The sequence below is a fragment of the Hyperoodon ampullatus genome, assembly GCF_949752795.1.
Source record: "Hyperoodon ampullatus genome assembly, chromosome: 5".
Taxonomy (NCBI): domain Eukaryota; kingdom Metazoa; phylum Chordata; class Mammalia; order Artiodactyla; family Ziphiidae; genus Hyperoodon; species Hyperoodon ampullatus.
The window spans coordinates 74,252,012-74,257,036 of record NC_136918.1 but is presented as its reverse complement, the minus strand read 5'-3'; the positions used below and the strand labels follow the sequence as shown (position 1 = coordinate 74,257,036).

The 5,025-nt window shown below is 50.4% G+C and overlaps 1 pseudogene across 1 annotated transcript; it reads right to left on the bottom strand.

Moving 5' to 3' along the window:
* Positions 1-672: 672 nt before the first annotated feature.
* On the bottom strand, positions 673-5,025 carry LOC307053452 (transcription factor-like 5 protein; annotated as a pseudogene). The gene is made up of 4 exons: positions 4,378-5,025; positions 3,091-3,276; positions 2,644-2,798; positions 673-920 (listed from the first exon to the last, which is right to left on the bottom strand). The product of its transcript is annotated as a transcription factor-like 5 protein (transcript).

Sequence of the window (5,025 nt, the reverse complement as noted above, 5' to 3'; positions counted from 1 at the left end):
TAAAATCCACAGATAAAACAACTTACATAAGCTGTAACTTCCTCCTTCTTCAATATCCTTAAAAGAACCAAGCAAAACTGAGTAACCCAGTGTGCAGGCGGACTCCCTCCCAGGAAGGCGGCCCCGGCCAGCACCTGGGAACTTAGATTTCGGGGGGGTTCCCACCACCATTGGTCACTGGCTTATGCTAAACACCAGCTTTCCTTCTGGGCGTCTGGGATTTGGCCGCGTGCCACCTAGGGAATACCCCCCACAACCAGCCCCCAGTAGGATCCACGGCCCCGAGTCTCTAAGGAGCTTTGCTGTCCGGGAACATGTCACCAGTGCTGGGGGGTGACAGGCATCCTGAGTGGCTCCACTGAGAGGTGTTCTGGGGAGCTGGCGCCTGGGGCCCCTAGACTTCTCCGCATGTGCCTCTGCTGACTTTGCTGGGTTCTTTGCCCAAAATAAATCAAAGCCATGAGTCCTCCTAATGAATCATCAAACCTGGGGGTGGTCTTGGCTACCCCCATCCACCTAGCAAAGCAAGGTGACCATTGACTCTTGCCAGCTTTCCCTCCCTTGAACACAGAAGTGCCTACACCATTGTTTTCTACAAAAAGGTGCCTGTTACCAGCACTCACTCTCACCAGCTTGGCGTCTAGGACAACTGTATACCACCGACAGCACGCATTACCTTCTATCTCTTTCCATGCGGTTGTGCCTCTCCCTCCGCTTGGACCTGCCCCGTGGGGGCCCGCTCTGCCTCTGCTCCCCGAGGGCGGCCTGGGGCGACTCCACCGACGGCCAAGCACCCTGCGCTGCTGTGGAGCCTTCACCCACATTCCGGAGCTCTCCAAGGGTTCTTCCTTCTATGTTTGTGTCCAACTGACGTATCCTACTCCGACTCCTCTTATTTATTGCTTGTTTACATAGCGCTTCTTCTTTGCAAAAGAAGGAAAAAGCGGTATTTTAATTTTTTGATTCTTCTAAACTTACCCTCGTGAATGCTGAATATATTTTTCGGTATTTTTGATCCAAGATATAAACATCAATGGGTAAGGAGCACACAGAACCAAACAAGAAGCACTCCAAAATTCCATAGAAACATCCGGCACAAGGCTCTAGGTTTCAAACTATACAACTGAACATAAACTAAATTAAAACACCCCAGAGGGCTTTCCTGGTGGCGCAGTGGCTGAGAGTTCGCCTGCTGATGCAGGGGACACGGGTTCATGCCGCGGTCCGGGAAGATCCCACATGCCGCGGAGCGGCTGGGCCCGTGAGCCATGGCCACTGAGCCTGCGCGTCCGGAGCCTGTGTTCCGCAACGGGAGAGGCCACAACAGTGAGAGGCCCACGTACCGCAAATAAAAAGCACCCCAGGCATTATGTAATCAATACAGCTTATACAGCAATACAATCAAAAGTCCCCCTTTTAAATCAAGAGCCATTTTAACTGTCATCTAGGAATAAAAAAACCAAGAAGTTGTTTCATTTTTCTGATATTCAGAAGGGGAAAAAAAAAACAAACCTAGAAATATTTTCTCCAAAAGATTTTCTTGATATGCAATTATTCTCAGATGACAACTGATATTCTAACTGCAATGCTCAGAAGAGGACAGAACCTAAGTGGTTTAGGATTAAACACGCCCTCACCTTACAAGTGAGATTCCCCCCACAAAAGGAGTCATCACGTCATAGCTTTGACCTGTGCTACAGAAATATGTCAAATTTCTATCACAGTACAGCAGGCGTCTAAGAAGTACCTGTGGTGATGTGCATTCCCGAGGTACCGTACAAAGCCAAACCCTCTACGATGAAAGAATCACTTAACACACATTTCAGAATGGTGATAACTTTGCAAAAGACATAGAGAGGAATTCACAAGTATTGGTAATATTTTGGTTCTTCAGCTGAGTAGTCAGTACAGGGACTATTTTAATTTTAACCTTTATACCTTACAAATGCTAACATATACTTTCACGAACAATGTCATAAGAACAATGGAAAATTAATCACTGGCGTGGGAGAAAGAAGGAGAGCTCTATCCCTACCCTTTGTCAGCTCTTGAAAAGCTGAGTGTAAGCTGTGTTATTGTTGGATAACTCGAAAAAGAATGTTTTCCAGGAAAAACGGATTGAGGGTTAACGTCAGGGGTAAGCAAAGTTTGCCTTCAGAAATTTCTTTCTTTCTAAGACTGTCTGTATCACCTTATGGCCTCTTGCTCCCAACTCAATCCTTTGCCCATCTGCAGATGGTCCCCTAAAGCTCTGAGCGGATTTCAGACTCCTGCCTCACTCATGAAGTATGAAATAAGAGTGAAAAAAAACAAAACCCTAAATTTGCTGTCAGTTAACGAAAATGTACCTAAGTCTATCATGTTTCTGTTTAAGGAGGTTACTGTTAGGAAAAAGCAGCCCCTAAACTCAACGTTTCCAGGCCAAGTATAAACGTGATGTTCAAAATTTGCAAGGATGTTCCAAGTGAGGTGACTGGGCAGAGGGACAGAAGGATTCCTAAGATGCAAGCAGGCTTCCGAGATCCTTTCATTTGTTTATAAACCACCTCTCTCGCCTCCCCCACCCGTGGCCAAAAAAAAAAGGGGGGCAGAGACATCAGGCAGGAGGAGAAAGCACCTGCCAGCTTCTGTTTTATCGCTTACCTCCTACTTTAATCCGAACCTGCTCAGGCAAAGCTTTGTTTCTACTACCCAAAGTCTGTTTAGTGGATTCAATTTACTTCTGATAACAGAAAGAAAATGCTCTCGGCAATCCAATATCCTGATGCTTGGCAGCTTCAAGTACAGAACGTGAGTTACTACAACTCTGGAAAACAATGAAGCAACAGGAACGTTATCAACAGGTGACAATCTCCTCTCTACGCACAAATAAAATGCACTTTAATAGAAGTAACGTCAAAGTTATTCACATGAACTTGAAGAACTTTAGGTGCACTAAGGATTTTTAAATATCCCCGAACCACATAAATACTCTCGATTTTAACAAGTTATCGAGCTCAATGAAAGACAAAAACAGCCTTGGGACCTAACTAAAATACAATTTATCCATTTAACACAAAAGAGCAAAGCTTCGCAAATCATTTTCCCTACTGTGTTTGTGAAAGATTAGAATTTCCACTAGTAGAGCAACTATTTGCAGTTAACAGAGGGTATGTAAATTGAAGAGCAGTAGTTGCAGCAGCTGTTTTATTTTTCACTCATGTTCTACATTTGTTTTGTTGCTGATGAAGTGGAACACTCATTAATTCGGATGGATGGCGAATAAGAGTTACCAAACTGCCAAGACAAAAGAAACCCAGAAACACATGAAGAGTATGTGGCAGGTAAGTTTCCTGAAACACCACAATCGCTATCACACTCTAATGGCTAACATTTGATTTTCTGGATAGGAACTCAAATCTGTTACCATGAATGCCCCCCATCATGGAAGTCTCTACAAAACAATTATCAGCTAGTGTCGTAGGGGACAAGTTCAAACTTTCTTCCTCACATTGAAAGGTGTGGCTGTGTGTCATCTTTTAGTTACACCTCCCTTCCCATTACACTTCTGACACCAATCTCTGTTTTTTTGGCCATCCTCCAAAATCTGACGACTATGGGCAAAATGGGGAAAACTACAGGGTGGGGACAGACAGAAAGCTGAGGAGACACCCTAGCAGATAGGCTACTCCTCTCCGATAGTTGTTGCTGCGAGATCACTTATGGGCTGGCAGTCTGGCTGAAGGATGAAGCTGCATTTTACACTCAAAGCCTCACAACATGACGTCTGTCCTCCCAGGGGATGCATCTGTGCAAGATCAGGTCAGCCTCAACCTGAGTCAACAGAGGGGGAAGCAGAGGTCTCTCCTGACATTTAGGTGGGTGATTTGGGGACAAAACCTTTGTTCCTCAGGAACACGTGTGCACTTATCTCAACTCATCTCTCTTCCACATGCAGACGCAGAGCGCACAACGCAAAGGTAATGCTGCAGGCTGTGTACTTAATATCTGCTTGCTGTGCCTGCACAGAGCACACAAACTTTCAGCTCAGCCTCCACACCCACTGAGGTCTGCTCCCTGTTAAGATGCAAGCTGCAGTGAGGCCGCTGGCCTCTGCAGAAAACCCGGGTCTACATCCAGACCGAGGCTGGTGCTTCTCTGCACAGGACCCTGGTCTACACCCGGACCCAGGCTAGTGCCTCCCTGCAGAGGCCCCTGGTTCCACCCGGATACAGGCCGCTGGCCTCTGCTGAGGACCCTGGTCTACACCCAGACCCACGATGGTGCTTCTCTGCAAGGACCCTGGTCTATACCCGCACACAGCCTGCTGCTTCTCTGCACAGGACCCTGGTCTACACCCTGATCCAGCCGGGCCCGCTCCCTGGGGGATGCACCCACTTGTTGAGCGCCATGCCAGGCTCGGGGGGATCCGCACCGCGCGGGGCTGGCGGGGGCTCGGCTGCTATGCTGTTGAAGCCGTCCTCCAGGCGGACGCGCACCGCCCACTTGGCCCGCACCTCGGTCGCGCCCTCCACGTTCTCCTTGTCGGCGCCGTCGGGCGACTTGGGCCGGGGTGCGCCGGCGCCCGGCACGTCGGCGCCCGGCGTCCTCTCGGTGGCGCGGGGCGCGCCCGCCTAGCTCAGCAGCATCATGCGCAGCTCCTGGAAGTCGATGTGGCCCAGGCACTGGTTGGCGCCCGCGAAGCCACCATCGGCCAGCGCAGGCGGCACAGCACCGGGTACACGGGCGGCGCGACCCCGCCGCCGCGCCCACGACCGCAGCGAAGCCCCCCGCCGCTGCGCCCGGCGCCGCCGCCGCCAGGAAGCAAGAGTTGACGCGCGTCTCGAGCTCGCCGTCGGACGCCGCCGCCTCCATGTGCGAGTAGACGATGTGCTGCAGCTGCATGTACTCGATCTCCGTCATCTCCACAAGGCTCAGCTCGCTGGTCATGAAACTCAGCCCCGCCTCGCAGGGCGCCTCGTCCGCGCCCTCGGGGCCCGCCGGCCCGCCCGCCTGCGGCGGCTCCTGCTGCCCGGGGCCCGACAT